The sequence below is a fragment of the Trachypithecus francoisi genome, unplaced genomic scaffold (genome assembly GCF_009764315.1).
Source record: "Trachypithecus francoisi isolate TF-2019V2 unplaced genomic scaffold, Tfra_2.0 Lachesis_group0, whole genome shotgun sequence".
Taxonomy (NCBI): domain Eukaryota; kingdom Metazoa; phylum Chordata; class Mammalia; order Primates; family Cercopithecidae; genus Trachypithecus; species Trachypithecus francoisi.
In genome coordinates, this window is record NW_022681453.1 from 79,723,840 (window position 1) to 79,741,865 (window position 18,026).

General features: G+C 39.8%; 1 pseudogene; it reads left to right on the forward strand.

Annotated features, from left to right (window-relative positions):
* Positions 1 to 2,673: 2,673 nt before the first annotated feature.
* Positions 2,674 to 3,207, forward strand: LOC117078284 (annotated as a pseudogene).
* The last annotated feature ends 14,819 nt before the right edge of the window (positions 3,208 to 18,026 follow it).

Genomic DNA, 18,026 nt, shown 5'->3' on the forward strand with positions numbered 1-18,026 from the left:
TAAACTTCAAAGAGCCTGCGTTGCCAAGACAATCCTAAGCAAAAAGAACAAACATGGAGGCATCATACTACCTGACTTCAAAGTATACTACAAGGTTATAGTAACCAAAACAGCATGGTACTGGTACCAAAATGGAGAGATATAGACCAATGGAACAAAACAGAGCCCTCAGAAATAATACCACACATCTACAACCATCTGATCTTTGACAAACCTGACAAAAACAAGAAATGGGGAAAGGATTCCCTATTTAATAAATGGTGCTGGGAAAATTGGCTAGCCATATGTAGAAAGCTGAAACTGGATCCCTTCCTTACATCTTATACAAAAATTAATTCAAGATGGATTAAAGACTTAAATGTTAGACCTAAAACCATACAAACCTTAGAAGAAAACCTAGGCAATACCATTCAGAACACAGGCATGGACAAGGACTTCGTGACTAAAACACCAAAAGCAATGGCAATAAAAGCCAGAATTGTCAAATGGAATCTAATTAAACTAAAGAGCTTCTGCACAGCAAAAGAAACTACCATCAGAGTGAACAGGCAACCTACAGAATGGGAGAAAATTTTGGCAATCTACCCATCTGACAAAGGGCCAATATCCAGAATCTACAAAGAACTTAAACAAATTTACAAAAAAAAATCAAACGGCCGGGCGCGGTGGCTCAAGCCTGTAATCCCAGCACTTTGGGAGGCCGAGACGGGCGGATCACGAGGTCAGGAGATCGAGACTATCCTGGCTAACACGGTGAAACCCGTCTCTACTAAAAAATACAAAAAAAAAACTAGCCGGGCGACGAGGCGGGCGCCTGTATCCCAGCTACTCGGGAGGCTGAGACAGGAGAATGGCGTGAACCCGGGAGGCGGAGCTTGCAGTGAGCTGAGAGCGGCCACTGCACTCCAGCCTGGGCGGCAGAGCAAGACTCCGTCTCAAAAAAAAAAAAAAAAAAAATCAAACAACCCCATCAAAAAGTGAGTGAAGGATATGAACAGACACTTCTCAAAAGAAGACATTTATGCAGCCAACAGACACACAAAAAAAATGCTCATCATCACTTACCATCAGAGAAATGCAAATCAAAGCCACAATGAGATACCATCTCACACCAGTCAGAATGGCAATCGTTAAAAAATCAAGAAATAACAGGTGCTAGAGAGGATGTGGAGAAACAGGAACACTTTTACACCGTTGGTGGCACTGTAAACTAGTTCAACCATTGTGGAAGACAGTGTGGTGATTCCTCAAGGATCTAGAACTAGAAATGCCATTTGACCCACCTATCCCATTCCTGGGTATATACCCCAAGGATTATAAATCATGCTGCTATAAAGACACATGCACACATACATTTATCACGGCACTACTCACAATAGCAAAGACTTGGAACCAACCCAAATGTCCATCAATGATAGACTGCATTAAGAAAAGGTGGTACATATACACCATGGAATACTACGCAGCCATAAAAAAGGATGAGTTCATGTCCTTTGTAGGGACATGGATGAAGCTGGAAACCATCATTCTCAGCTAACTATCACAAGGACAGAAAATCAAACACTGCATGTGCTCACTCATAGGTGGGAACTGAACAATGAGAACACTTGGACACAGGGTGGGGAACATCACACACCAGGGCCTGTAGTGGGGAAGAGGGATGGGGAGGGATAGCATTAGGAGATATACCTAATGTCAATGACGAGTTAATGGGTGCAACACACCAACCTGGCACATGTATACATATGTAACAAACGTGCACGTGGTGCACAAGTACCCTAGAACTTAAAGTATAATAAAAATAAAAATAATAATAATAATAAAATGAAGTATTATTACATTCTACATGGATAAACCTTGAAAATGTATTCTAAGAAAAAGAAGTCAGTCACAAAAATACTACATATGATATGGGTTCATGTATGTAAAATGTCCAGAATAGGCAAATCCATAGAGATGGAAAGTAAATTAGTCCTCGTCAGGAGCTATGGCTAGGTCCAGGGCTTGAGGCAAAGGATTTTAAGGTAAGGGTGAGAAATGGAAAATAGGTTTGTAAAGGGTGTAAGGTTTCTCTTTAGAGTGTTGGAGAAATCCCGTCTCTACTAAAAATACAAAATTAGCCAGGCGTGGTAGTACATGTATGTAATCCCAGCTACTCAGGAGGCTGAGGCAGGAGAATCACTTGAACCCAGAAGGCGGAGGGTGTGGCGAGCCATGATCATGCCATTGCACTCCAGCCTGGGCAACAAGAGTGAAACTCCATCTCAAAAAAAAAAAGTTCTAAAGTTAAATTGGAAATGGTTGCACAACTCTGTGAATATACTAAATTGAATGGTACACTTAAAATGGATGAATTTTATGCTATATCAAACATATATCAATAAAGCTGTGAAAAGAAAAAGAATAGAAGCTATGCCATAAATTGACCTTTTCGTATGTAAGTTAGAAACTTATCTGTAATCAGGAGTTTCTCCAACCATTTTATTGAGATATTTTAGTACTGGGTATGACTTATGTACACAAATAGATAAGGTAGAATTTCTTCTAAATGTTTCATATTTTCTTTTGGTACACTTTCTGAATTTTCTTGTTAACATGACAACACCATTCTTTTTGTTAAGAACTGCAGGCTTTGCAGATGCCACCACCACTGGGAACTCCATACTATCAGCCATGGTCAACCTCACCGTGTTCTTCGACACTGCCGTTAATGGAGAGCCCTTGGGCTGCATCTCCTTCAAGCTGTTTGCAGACAAGATTCCAAAGACAGTAGAAAACTTTTGTGCCCTGGAGAGAAAGGATTTGGTTATAAGGGTTCCTGCTTTCACAGAATTATTCCAGGGTTTATGTGTCAGTGTGGCAAGTTCACATGCCATAATGGCACTGGTGGCAAATCCATCTGTGGGGAGAAATTTGATGACTGTGGTGAGAAATTTGATATGAGAACTTCATCCTCGAGCATACAGGTCCTGGCATCTTGTCCACGGCAAATGCTATACCCAACACAAATGGTTTCTGGTTTTTCATCTGCACTGCTAAGACTGAGTGGCTGGATGGCAAGCACGTGGTCTTTGGCAAGGTAAAAGGCGGCAAGAATATTGTGGAAGCCATGGAGCGCTTTGGGTTCAGAAATGGCAATACCAGCAAGAAGATTACCATTGCAGACTATGGACAATTCTAATAAGTTTGACTTGTGTTTTATCTTAACCACCAGACCATCCTTTCTTTCAGGTGAGCACCTCTCCACCCCATTTGTTCACAGTATCCTAGAATATTTGTGCTCTCGCTTCAGCTCCCTTTGGGTTCTATGTTTTCCTTGTTCCCTTCCATGCCTAGCTGGATTGTAGAGTTAACTTTATGATTATGAAATAAAACCAAATAACAAAAAAATTAAAAAGTAAAATAAATAAAGAGCTGCAGTCAGCTATGAGTAACAGAACTGCCTCGCACAAAAAAAAAAAAAAAAGAAAGGCAATATACAAATTAAACCAGTGGTGGTTCACTCCTGTAATCCTAGCACTTTGGGAGGCTAAGGCAGGCTGATCGCTGAGCCCAGGAGTTACAGACCAGCCTGGGCAACATGGAGAAACCCCATCTCTACAAAAAAACACAAAAAAAAATAGCCAGGTGTATTAGTCCATTTTCATACTGCTATGAGGAAATGCCCAAGAGTGAATAATTTATAAAGAAAAAGAGGTTTAATATATTCACAGTTCAACATGGCTGGGAAGGCCTCATGATCATAGTGGAAGGCAAAGGAGGAGGAAAGGCATGTCTTACATGACAGCAGGCAAGAGAGTGTGTGCAGGAGAACTGCCCTTCATAAAACTATCAGATCTCATGAGACTTATTTACTATCACAAGAACAACATGGAAAAACCTACCCTCATGATTCAGTTACCTCCCACCAGGACCCTCCTACAACATGTAGGGATTATTGGAGCTACAATTCAAAATGAGATTTGGGTGGGACACAGCCAAACCATATCATTCTACCCCTGGCCCTTCCCATTTCAGCATTAACTCAAAAGTCCACAATCCAAAGTCTCATCTGAGACAAGGCAAATCTCTTCCACCTATGAGCCTGTAAAATCAAAGCAAGTTAGGTACTTCCTAGATACAATGGGGGTACAAACATTGGGTAAATACAGCCATTCCAAATGGGAGAAATTGGTAAAAACAAAGGTTTTTACAGGTCCCATGCAAGTCTGAAATCCAGAGGAGCAGTCAAATCGTAAAGCTCCAAAATGATCTCCTTTGACTCTGTGTCTCACATCCAGGTCATGCTGATGCAAGAGGTGGATTTCCATGGTCTTGGGCAGCTCCACCCCTGTAGCTTTGCAGGGCACAGTCTCCCTCCTGGTTGCTTTCATGGACTGGCATTCAGTGTTTGCAGCTTTTCCAGGTGCACAGTGCAAGCTGTGGGAGGACCTATCATTCTGGGGTCTGGAGAACGGTGACCCTCTTCTCACAGCTCCGCTAGGCAGTGCCCCAGTAGGGACTCTGTGTGGGGGCTCCCACCCCATACTTCCCTTCTGCACACTGTCTTAGCAGAGGTTCTCCAGGATTGCCCTGCCCCTGCAGCAAATTTCTGCCTCGAGATCCAGGCATTTCCATACTTCCTCTGAAATCTAGGTGGAGGTTCCCAAACCTCAATTCTTGTCTTCTGCCCATCCACAGGACCAGCACCATGTGGAAGCTGCCAAGGCTTGGGGCTTGCACCCTCCAAAGCCACAGCCTGAGCTGTACTTTGGCCCCTTTTAACCACAGCAGAAGCAGCTGGGACACAGGGCACCAAGTCCTGAGACTGCATGTAGCAGGGGAGCCCCAGACCCAGCCCAGGAAACCCTTTTTTTCCTCCTAGACCTCTGGACCTGTAATGGAAGGGACTGCCAGGAAAGTCTCTGACATGTCCTGCAGACATTTTCCCCATTGTCTTGGTGATTAGCATCTGGCTTCTCATTACTTACGCAAATTTCTGCTGCCAGCTTGAATTTCTCCCCAGAAAATGGGTTTTTCTTTTCTACTGCATCATCAGGCTGCAAATTTTTCAAACTTTTATGTTCTGCTTCCTCTCGAACACTTTCCGCTTAGACATTTCTTCCATCAGATACCCCAAATCATCTCTCTCAAGTTCAAAGTTCCACAGATCTCTAGGGCAGGGGCAAAATAACACTAGTCTCTTTGCATATCAAGAGTGACCTTTACTCTAGTTCCCAACAAGTTCTTCATCTCCATCTGAGACCACTCAGCCTGGACTTTATTGTTCATATCACTATCAGCATTTTGGTCAAAGCTACTCAACAAGTCTCTAGGAAGTTCCATACTTTCCCACATCTTCCTGTCTTCTGAGTCCTCCAAGACTCTAGAAAGTTCCACTTTCCCACATCTTCCTGTCTTCTACTGAGTCCTCCAAATTGCTCCAACCTCTGCCTGTTACACGATTCCAAAGTCATTTCCACATTGTTATGTATCTTTATAGCAGCACCCCACTCTACCAGTACCAATTTACTGTATCGGTCCATTTTCATACCGCTATGAATACCCAAGACTGGGTAATTTATAAGGAAAACAAGATTTAATGGACTCACAGTTCCACATGGCTAGGAAGGCCTCACAATCATAGTGGAAGGCAAAGAAGGAAGAAAGGCACGTCTTACATGGCAGCAGGCAAGAGAGCATGTGCAGGGTAACTGCCCTTTATAAAATCATCAGATCTCATGAGACTTTTTCACTATCATGAGAACAGCATAGGCAAAAACACCAGCATGATTCAATTATCTCCCACAGGGTCCCTCCCACAACACTTGGGGATTATGGGAACTACAGTTCAAGATGTGCCTTGGGGAGCGGGGGACCACAGCCAAACCAATCACCAGATGTGGTGGTGTGCACCTGTAGTGCCAACTACTCAGAAGACTGAAGCAGGAGTATCACCTGAGCCTGGGGCATCAAGGCCGCAGTGAGCTGTGATCATGCCACTGCACTCCAGCCTGTGTGACAGAGTGAGACCCTGTCTCAAAACAAAAATCAAAAACAGTAGCTAAGAAAAAATATATGGCTTTTTTTGCATATAAGAGATGCCCAGATGTACAGTCCAGAATATGAATGGCAGCTCTGTGACATCAATCATTAGGCCGTATTTCCTTCATCTTTGTATTTTGCCTCTTGAGAAAAGGCTTTCATCCTCAGGTTACCTCCTAATTCAACAGGATTGCTGAAACTCCTGGAAATATTTTTTGAACTTTAGATTGGAAAAAAGGGGGAGGGGAGGAGAAATGCAAACAGATTGTTTCCAATCAAGGTAGCTTGATTTAAAGAGCTCTTGGAAACATCTTCCACTTACATTTCATTGGCCAAGTCTAGTTATCAAAAGCTATAAAATTTGGTGTCTTAGCTGTACACTTTGCCTCACTGTTTAAAATCAGGGCTCATTGCAATGGAACAAGAAGTGAATGGATTTAATAAGCTAACCAGTACTTGCCCTGACATCTGAAATGCATCCCTCACTGATATCTAAACCCATAAACTTTGGAGAATTCTTTAAAAGTCAGAAAATGAGAAAGATGCCATAGTCTTGAAGGAAATAAAATAGGTTATTTCAGGACAAGAATCACTTCTTTCCAAGGTATTCAAATCATTTATCAAAAAGTCTCAATATAAATTATGTCCAGCTTTACTATTGAGTTTATTTTCTTTCTTTTCTACATAATAGAAGTCTCCAGATTGACCATTTATTCATTCAGTCATTTAGCCAATAATTTGGTTTTTGATTTTTTTTTAATTTGGATTCAGGGGTACACGTGCAAATCTGTTACATGTATATACTACATAATGATGAGGTTTGGGCTTCCAGTATACCCCTCAACCAAATAGTGAACATTGTACACAATAAGTAATCTTTTAACCCTCACCCCAACTCTCAACCTCTCCCCTTTTTGGAGTCTCCAGTATCTATTATTTATGTGCCCATTGTTTAGCTCCCACTTAAAAGTGAGAATGTGTAGTGTTTGATCTTCTGTTTCCATATCAATTCACACAGGATAATGGCCTCTAGCTCCATCCATGTTGCTGCAAAGAACACGATTTCATTCTTTTTGACACGTATTCCATGGTGTGTGTGTGTGTATATATATATATTACATTACATAAATTATAAATATTACATAACATAAATTTTACGTATTTATATATATAAAAGTTTCTTTACCCATCATATGTTGATGGACCCTTAGGTTGATTCCATGACTTTGCCGTTGTGAATAGTACCACAGTAAACATAAAAGTGTAGGTGTTTTCTTATATAATAATTTCTTTTTCTTTGGGTAGATATCCAGTGGGATTGCTAGGTCAAATGGAGTTCTACATTTAGTTCTTTGAGAAATTGTCATCCTGTTTTCCACAGATGTTGTACCAATTTACTTTCTCATTAACAGTGTATAAGGTTTTTTTCTGCATCCATGCCAACATCTGTTGTTTTTTGACTTTTTAATAGTAGTCATTCTGACTGATGTGAGATGATATCTCATTGTGGTTTTAATTTGCATTTCTCTGATGATTAATGTTGAGTATTTTTTCATATGTCTGTTGGACGTTTGTATGTCTTCTTTCAAGAAATGTCTATTCCCATCCTTTGCTCTTTTTTAAGGGGATTATTGGTTTTGTTGTTGTTGTTGTTAACTGAATTCACTGAATTCCTTGTAGACTCTGCATATTAGTACTTCGTCAGAGGCATAATTTGCAAATATTTTCTCCAATTCTGTAGGTTGTCTGTTTACTCTGTTGGTTATTTACTTTGCTGTGCAGAAGCTTTTTAGTTTAATTGAATTCCATTTCTCTTTCTGTTTTTGTTGCATTTGTTTTGGGGATCTTAGTCATAAATTCTTTGCACAGGCCAATGTCTAGGAGTTTTTCCTAGGTTTTCTTCTAGAATTTTTATAGTTTAAGATCTTACATTTAGGCCTTTAATCCATCTTGAATTAATTTTTGTATACGGTGGGAGATAGGGGTCCAGTTTTATTCTTCTGCCAATCTTCCCAGTACCATTTATTGAATAGGGTGTCCTTTCATAATTGTTTATTTTTGTTGACACTGTCAAAAATCAGCTGGTTGTAGTTATGTGGCTTTATTTCCGAGTTCTCTATTCTGTTTCACTGATCTATGTGTCTATTTTTGTAATAGTACCATGCTGTTTTAGTTACTATAGCCTTGTAGTATAATCTGAAGTCAGGTAATGTGATGCATTTGGCTTTATTCTTTTTGCTTAGGACTGCTTTTGCTATTCTGGCCCTTTTTTGGTTTCACATGAACTTTAGAATTATTTTTTCTAATTCTATGAAGAATGACATTGGTAACTTTACAGGGATTGCATTGAATCTGTAGACTGCATTGGGCACTATTGTCACTTTAATGATATTGATGCTTCCAATTAATGAGCATGGGATTTTTTCTATTTGTTTGTGTCACCTATGATTTCTTTCATCAGTGTTTTGTAGTTTTCCTTGTAGATATCTTTCACCTCCTTTGTTTAATGTATTCCTAGGTATTTAATTCAACCAACAATTATTGAATGCTTATTTTATACCAGACACTAATGAGTAGTACAGAGTTTACATTCCAGTGGGAAATACAGCAAGTAAACAAATTATTTATTTAACCACAAAAAGCTGCCATATCAGTGGATTTTTTTCAGTAGATTATTGATTTCATTTGTTTGAGTTTTATGTAGCAGAAGATGATAAATTTAATGGAAGAAAAACTAAAGTGGAAGAGAGAGCTAATTATTGATAGGGGATAGGGATGAAGATTTCAAACAGAGCAATCAGGTAGGGCTTCACTGAATAGGTGATGGATGAGGACAAGAGAAATATGGAAGACATTCAACCAGGTATCTGGAGAAAAAGAACCAGAGATAGAGGAGTGAATGTGTGCAAGAAGAAGGAGCAAGCAGTCTAGGATAAGTAGGGAGGTAAGTGTGACCAAAGAACAGTAATCAGACGTGAAGAGCAGATGAGGTCAGAAAAGTAACAGGAGTCAGATAAAACAGGGCCTTGTGGGTCATTATAATGACTTTGCCTTTTACTCAGTGTGAGGTAAGAGACCATTAGAGACTCTTGAGCAAAGCAGTGAAAGAATATGACTTTTGTAAAGATCATTGACAGCTGTGTTGAGAGTAGAATGTAATGGATAGAGAGAATGTATTAACAGGTTTTTCAATTACAGTGAGAAATGATGGTGGCTCAGACCATGATGGGAACAGCAAAGGTGGCAAAAAGTTTCTAGAATATTGGAAAGGTACATAGTGCAGGGTTGCCCAGTGGAAAGGATATGAAGTGGGAAAGAGCCAAGGATAACCCAAATGTATTTGGGCTAAGCAACTGCAAGAATGATGTTACTGCTAGGATGTGAAGAGCTGGAGGTGAAGACTGAGGAGAAAAATTAAGAGTTCTGTTATGGCCATGTTAAGTTTGAGGTTTGCATTAGACAGACAAGTGGTGAAATAAATGGAATATTAGGTATAGAATAAGAAGGTCAGAGCCCAGGAACTATTTCCAGTTTATCTATAAACCTATGGGGAGAACTAGAATCAAGAGGTATGTGTATGTGTTTTAAAAGAAGGGAAATAACAGCACCTTTTATGCTGATGGGAAAAATCTAGTAGAGGAGATAATTTTTTCAGGAAAATTGTCCTTTTATTGTGTGAATTATTATTAATAATATCTTGTAGCCTCAGTTTCCACACTGGTGAAATGAGAAATTCAGGACATGATGTCTAGGATTCAAAGGTCTATGTTGTATTATTCAAAGGAAATATTCTTCATAACTCTAAAGGCCTATATATGGATCACTTCATTCGGAAATGGAATTTTGTTCCAGACTGTGGTAGATGGTACAATATGTGAGCAGAACTTTAATCTCCATTTTTTTGGTATATAGCACTTCAGCTTTCCCTTCACTATCTTTACTTTTTTCCCTATTTCTTCCTCAGAATCAGCCCCAAAGGACAATGTTATGTTTCTCTTATGATTTATCTATGTTGCATTAAATCACCTGTGAAAGCAACTAGGCATTACCTGGAGTTTAAACATCTTTGATTGTATAGAGAGTCTCAGTGCAGTTCTATTGGTAATAAAGAGAGACGACCAATTCCCTCCATGCCATCTCAGCATTTTTGTATGCAGAATTTTAACTTCTTCTACCTCGTAATTTCCTATTTCCTCGAAATCCATGTCATTCTTTTTTTAAATCCCAGAGAAGCTCATTATTATCACCATCGAAAAACAGTTTGATAATAACTGTATTGGTTCATACACATGGATATATAAAAACACATGAGTTTTTAATGTGTATGAGAGAGAAGACAGAACACTGGTCACCACTGGCAGTAACTGAGACCCCAAACACTCTTTCTTTTTTTTGTTATTAAACTTTAAGTTCTAGGGTACACGTGCACAACGGGCAGGTTTGTTACATATGCATACATGTGCCATGTTGGTGTGCTGCATCCATTACCTCGTATTTTATATTGGATATATTTCCTAATGTTATCCCTCCCCCCGCCCCACCCCATGACAGGCATCGGTGTGTGATGTTCCCCATCCTGTGTCCAAGTGTTCTCATTGTTCAATTCCCACCTATGAGTGAGAACATGCGGTGTTCCCCAAACACTCTTTCTAAGGCAGAATTTTAGGGAAAGAATTGAGAAATTGTCTAACCTTTTTTGTGAAGTTTATTTTGGATAACCAAAGGGGTACAACTAAAGAATGAAACTTCTCCACAAAATGTTTATATCTTAAAATGTGGAAGGAAAAATAAGAAAAGCATTTACAACTTTTAATAAAACAGCTGGTGAAAAAAATAAATGAAAGTTTCATGGTGAGCTTATATATGAGGGAAACAGTGTCATGTAAATTTCAATGAGGAATCTTTGCATCATTAAAGTAGGGCAACCAAAAATATATGCTTCATGACATGAAACATACGCAGCATCCAAGACCACTTATGAAGTGTCACTTACGAATAGTCTGTTTTCACACAGCTATAAAGAACTACCTGAGACTGGGTAATTTATAAAGAAAAGAGGTTTAATTGACTCACAGTTCTGCATGGCAGAGGAGGCCTCAGGAAAATTACACACATGCACACATTTCCTAGTCTCTTGTTTTGTAAATATTATAACACAGGACCATAGTGTGCATTCACCCAATAGAAACAAACATGATGGTAAAGTCAAAGTTTCTTTTCTAAGATGCTAGAAGATGATCAGTTTAGTTTAGCATTTCTAGAACACAAAATCTCACGTCTATCTTCCCACAATTGTGGTGTAGGAAATAATACTAAGGATGAAGCAAACCAGAATTGTGAAGCTCTAAAATTTTCCTTCTTTTATTCATTATGTAATTGCTGATCCTCTACTATCTGCTTGGCACTGTCAGAGTCATCATGATGAATAAAACACCATTCCTTCCTCAAGAAACTCGTATTAGTCAGCTAGAGATATATTAACAACTAAATTTAAAATAGCAAGATATGAACAAAGAAAAAGGGCCAGAAGGGTACAAATGATGTGCCAAATTCAGTTAAAAGGGTCAAGAATAACTTCACAGAAGAATGGCATTCATTCATTAATTAATTCAACACATATTTATTGTGTTCTTACTGTGCTCCTGGCACTGTTTTGGGACTGTGAATATGCTACCAAGTCAACAAAGCAGTCGCACTCTCATGGGGCTTTCTAGTGGGGGGAGACAGACAATAAACAAACACAAATCAATATGTATGATTCCAGTTGGTTATAATAAGGTAGGATAGAGAGGTTTATGGAGGGAAGAAGACAGGGGCAGGCCCAACATTTTTGCTGGGGTGATATTTAAACAGGTTCATGAATGGAGTGAGGGTAATGTGAAAGTCTAGAGAAAAAGTATACTAGGCAAAAGGAACAGGAAATGCAGACACTCTGAGGTAGAACTCAGCTTGGCATGCTTGGGGAATAGGAAGGTTAATAGGAGAGCTGGGCTTTGAAGAGTCTCTAGGAGTTTTTGTGGTGGTTGTAGGGAATACTGGCAGCAGGAATACCATGTAGAAGCACAGAGCATCCAAGAGTAAGGAATAGGGGGTTGTTCTAGCTTCTCAGGCATGTGGAAAAGGCAAAGGATAGGAAGGGTTTTCTGGGAGAAGAGATGGGATTGAAAGAGGCGATGGGGCCGGGCGCGGTGGCTCAAGCCTGTAATCCCAGCACTTTGGGAGGCCGAGACGGGCAGATCACGAGGTCAGGAGATCGAGACCATGCTGGCTAATACGGTGAAACCCTGTCTCTACTTTAAAAATACAAAAAAAACTAGCCGGGCGATGAGGCGGGCGCCTGTAGTCCCAGCTACTCGGGAGGCTGAGGCAGGAGAATGGCGTAAACCCGGGAGGCGGAGCTTGCAGTGAGCTGAGATCCGGCCACTGTACTCCAGCCTGGGTGGCAGAGCGAGACTCCATCTCAAAAAAAAAAAAAAAAAAAAGAAAGAGGAGATGGGGTATAGAATGATTATGATAAAAAAAAAAAACCTTCAAACATGCCACAAAAGTAGAGGAAATACTATACTGAATCCCTGTATCTCAATTACCTAGATTTTATAATTATCAAGAATTTGCCCCCTTCCTTCTTCTATCCTCCTTTCTTCTCCTCCTCCTCTTTTGCTAAAATATTTAAAGCAAATCTCAGACATTATGTAATTTCTCTAACATATCTCAGAGTATATTTCTAGAGTTACATGAATTTTTGAAAATATAACCATAACATCATTATCACATTTGCCAAATTTAATGAAATTTCCTTGCAACATTCATAGCCAACCCACATTCAAATTTAACACACTGTCTCTACTAATTTTTCAACTGATTGATGTATTCAAATGAATATATAAATGAGGTCTACCATTTGTATTTGGCTATTAAGTGTCTAATCTTTTTTTTTTTTTTTTTTTTTTTTTGAGACAGGGTCTCACTCCATTGCCCAGGCTGGAGTGCAGTGGCATGATCATGGCTTCAGGGCTCACTGCAGCCTTGACCTCCTGGGCTCAAGAAATCCCCCCACCTCAGCCTCCTGAGTGGCTGGGACTACAGGTGCATGTCACTGCCATGCCTGGCTAATTTTTGTATTTTTTTGTAGAGACAGGATTTTGCCATTTTACCCAGGCTGGTTTTGAACTCTTGGGCTCAAGTATCTGCCCACCTCAACCTTCCAAAGTGTTGGGATTACAGGCATGAGCCACTGTGCCTGGCCTGTCTTTAATCAAAGACACTGGCAACATTCTAGTTCCTGAATGGGAAGATAAGCGTAGGGGTGGATGGATGTTTTATTATTCTTATTTAAAGTTTATTATGTAACATATGTGTTCTTTTGTATGACTGATTTTTATATAGGTTTTTTAGAAGAAGAATATGTTAAGAACAGGTCTTTAGAATAAACAGGAAATAATTAAAGGCAAGGAACATTTCCAAGATCAACTTGTGCAGGCTGTGTCCACTTTGAGATAAATGTATTTACCTTGCAAGTAGAATGGTTGTATTCATATTTCTAAATATTTTTCCTCAATATTTCTGCTTGTGGCAAAGTAAATAACAGTAATTTTTTTTTACTATGTTGGTAAGTCCCCAGAAAGTTTTGGTAAGACAATTTTGTCTTGCCAAAAGAAAAATAATAAATGGAACATAGCTCTAATAATACATGCAGAGAAAACATGTAGATCAAAGAATAAGTCAAACAGGTGATACAATCAGCAAAGTATAATCTCTCAGAATCTCTGCAGCACAAACAACCACTTGCTTCCACAAATAATTTGCAAGGAAATAAATGAATGAATGAATGAATGAATGAATGACAGGGAGGCGAAAAAGGAAGATGAAGAAGAGGGGAATCTATTGGTCAAAAGACATGTAAGAGTTAGATCAACTAAGGGAGAGCAACCTTATTTGTTCAAAAAATTATTTTAAAAAGGAGATAAGAAAGAAATTTTAAATACTTACTAGATAAATTATTGCTTCAAGGAGTTATTTTTATTAGTAATTGATGTGGTTTGGCTGTGTCCCCACCCAAATCTCATCTTGAATTCCCACGTGTTGTGGGAGGGACCCGGTGGGAGGTGGTTGAATCCACCAAAGAACTCTTTCTCAGAATCAGGTCTTCCCTGAGCTGTTCTCATGATGGTGAGTGGGTCTCACGAGATCTGATGGTTTTAAAAATGGGAGTCTCCCTACACAAGCTCTCTTCTCGTCTGCTGCCATGTAAGATGTGCCTTTCGCCTTCCAAAATGACTATGAGGCCTCCCCAGGCACGTGGAACTGTGAGTCCGTTAAATCTCTTTCTTTTGTAAATTGCCCAGTCTTGGGTATGTCTTTACCAGCAGCATGAAAACAGACTAATACAGTGATAATGGTGTTTTGTGAGAAGGATAATTTTTTATATTTTTAATTTTTATTTTTAATTTTTGTGGGTACAAAGTAGGTGCATATTTATGGGCTATATGAGCTATTTTGATACAGAAATACAATGTGTAACAACCACATCAGGGTAAATGGGGTATCCAGCCCTTCAAGCATTTATTCTTAGTGTCAGTCCAAACAGACTCTTTTAATTATTTATAAATGTATAATTAAATTATTGACTATAGTCACTCTGTTGTGCTAGCAAATACTGTCTAACTCATTCTTTCTATTTTTTTGTGCCCATTAACCATTCCCACTTCCTCCTACACACACCCTCCCAGTACCCTTCACAGCCTCTGGTAACCATCCTTCTACTCTGTATCTCCATGAGTCATATTGTTTTGTTTAGTTCACACAAATAAGCGAGAAAATGTGAAGTTTGTCTTTCTATGACAGTTTTATTTCGCTTACATAATGAACTCCAGTTCCTACCATGTGATGGCAAATGACAGAATCTCATTCTTTTTTATGGCTGAAAAGTACTACACTGTGTATAAGTACCAAATTTTCTTTATCCATTTGTCTGTTGATGGACACAGGTCACTTCCAAATCTTAGCTATTGTGAATAGTGCTGCGATAAACACAGGAGCGCAGACATCTCTTTGATATACTGATTTCGTTTCTTTTGGGTATATACCTAGCAGTGGAATGGCAGGATCATATGTTAGCTCAATTTTTAGGTTTTTGAGAAACCTCTAAACTGTTCTCCATAGTGGTTGTACTAATTTACATTCCCACGAAAGATGTACAAGAGTTCCCTTTTCTCTGCATCCTTGCCAGCATTTGTTATTGTTTGACTTTTGAATAAAAGCCATTTCTAGTGTGTATATTAATTTTTTAATATAATTTTTTGCATGAGGCCGGGCGCGGTGGCTCAAGCCTGTAATCCCAGCACTTTGGGAGGCCAAGACGGGCGGATCACGAGGTCAGGAGATTGAGACCATCCTGGCTAACCCGGTGAAACCCCGTCTCTACTAAAAAATAGAAAAAACTAGCCGGGCGAGGTGGCGGGCACCTGTAGTCCCAGCTACTCGGGAGGCTGAGGCAGGAGAATGGCGTAAACCCGGGAGGCGGAGCTTGCAGTGAGCTGAGATCCGGCCACTGCACTCCAGCCTGGGCGACAGAGCGAGACTCCGTCTCAAAAATATATATATATATATATAATTTTTTGCATGAAACATTCAAGTAAAATGGACACTTCAGAAAGATGTTCAATGAGATGTTCAATGGCATTACATTGCCCCTGTTACACCACCTTGAGGAGTTAGATTCACCTCATCCAAATTTGAGAAAAGCAATAAAAAAAACACCTTCTTCCAATGGCACCATAAGGTATGACACCAGAGTCCACAAGCAGCAGTGTCACCAGCACACACTGCAAGCCTCAAGCTCCCAAGGATGTCCCAGGCATATCCCTGGACTAGTTCAGTGGCATAATCAAGGGCACATTTTCCACCTGCACAGCCCCAGCCTAGTTCTCCTGGCTTCCCGGTGTCTCTGTGAACTACCCAGCATAACTTCTTTTCTTTTTCTGACATATTTCTATAAATTCTTTTTTGCTTGTATCTGTTAGAGCTGGCTTCTGTTACATACAACAAAAACCCTGACCAATGCGCTACCCAACAACGAGGCAGAGTTCTTCAGTGGTAGAAAGCCTCCAGAATCCAGGAAACAGAATTGTCTGGAAAAGAGGCAGGTGCCTTATCAGGGAATTTCTCATGGCAATTGATGGCACTGGTCAAGGGATTTATGACCAGATTGAGCTCTCTTTTTTCTATTCTGTTATTCATCAAGACATATTAGGGTTTGTCCTCCACAGGAATCCGTGTTTCTAAGTTATAGGGTTCATCAGTACACTCCCCGGCCCACCCCTCTTTTGTGACACAAGACAAATGGCAATAGGGTTAGCTTGTTTCTTCTGAAAATTCTCCAAATACTACCACCATCCCCAAAAATGTAGGAAAGAAAATAAAGAATTTCATTAGAGGACACTTGATATCTGTTAAATTATTCTTCACTTTTGTGATGTCTTTCAAAACAAATACCCAAAATAAAGTCCCAATTTAACATCTTTTAATTCTCCTTTCCAGACCAAAACATGCTTCCCTTCAGTAAAAGCCATTTTAACTGGGGTGAAATTATATCTCATTGTAGTTTCAATTTGTATTTCTCTAATGATCAATGATAATGATCACCTTTTCACATACCGGTTCACCATTTGTATGTCTTCTTTTGAGAAATGTCTATTCAAATCTGTTGCCCATTTTTAAATCAAATTATTCAATTTTTTTTCCTGTACAGTGGTTTGAATTTCTTATATATTCTGGTTATTAATACTTTGTTAGGGGCAGGAGCGGCAGTTCACGCCTATAATCCCAGCACTTTGGGAGGCCGAGGTGGGCGGATCGCCTGAGGTCAGGAGTTCAAGACCAGCCTGTCCAACATGGAGAAACCACGTCTCTACTAAAAATACAAAATTAGCTGGGCATGATGGCACGTGCCTGTAATCCCAGCTACTCAGGAGGCTGAGGCAGGAGAATCGCTTGAAGCTGGGAGGCGGAGGTTGCCGTGAGCAGAGATCATGCCATTGCACTCCAGCCTGCGCAACAAGAGCAAAACTCCATCACAAAAAAAAAAAAACAGCAACAACAAAAGAAAAAGAAAAAAAATTTGTTAGTTGGGTACTTTGCAAATATTTTCTCCCATTCTGTGGGTTGTCTTTTCACTTAGTTGATTGTTTCCTTTGCTGTGCAGCTATTTTTCTTGATGTGATCCCATTTGTCCACTTTTGCTTTGGCTGCCTACACTTACGGGGTATTACTGAAGTAATCTTTGACTAGACCAATGTTCTGGAGATTTTCCCCGAAGTTTTCTTTTAGTAGTTTCATATTTGGGATCTTAGATTTAAGTTTTTAATCCACTTTGATTTTACTTTTGTGTATGACAAGAGATGGGGGTCTATGTTTCATTCTTCTGCCTGTGAATAATGAGTGTATGCAATAATAATGCAAACATGCACGTATGTTTTTTCCCAGCATGATTTATTGAAGAGACTGTCTTTTCTCCAATGTGTGTCTTGACATCTTTGTTGAAAATTAGTTTGTTGCCGGCCGGGCGCGGTGGCTCAAGCCTGTAATCCCAGCACTTTGGGAGGCCGAGACGGGCGGATCACGAGGTCAGGAGATCGAGACCATCCTGGCTAACATGGTGAAACCCCGTCTCTACTAAAAAATACAAAAAACTAGCCGGGCGACATGGCGGGCGCCTGTAGTCCCAGCTGCTTGGGAGGCTGAGGCAGGAGAATGGCGTAAACCCAGGAGGCGGAGCTTGCAGTGAGCTGAGACCCGCCACTGCACTCCAGCCTGGGCGGCAGAGCGAGACTCCATCTCAAAAAAAAAAAAAAAAAAAAAAAAAAGAAAATTAGTTTGTTGCAGATGTACAAATTTGTTTCTGGGTTCTCTATTCTGCTCCATTGGTCTATGTGTCTGTTTTTATGCCAGTAGCATGCTGTTTTGGTTACTATAGCTCTATAGTATAATTTGAAGTCAGGTAA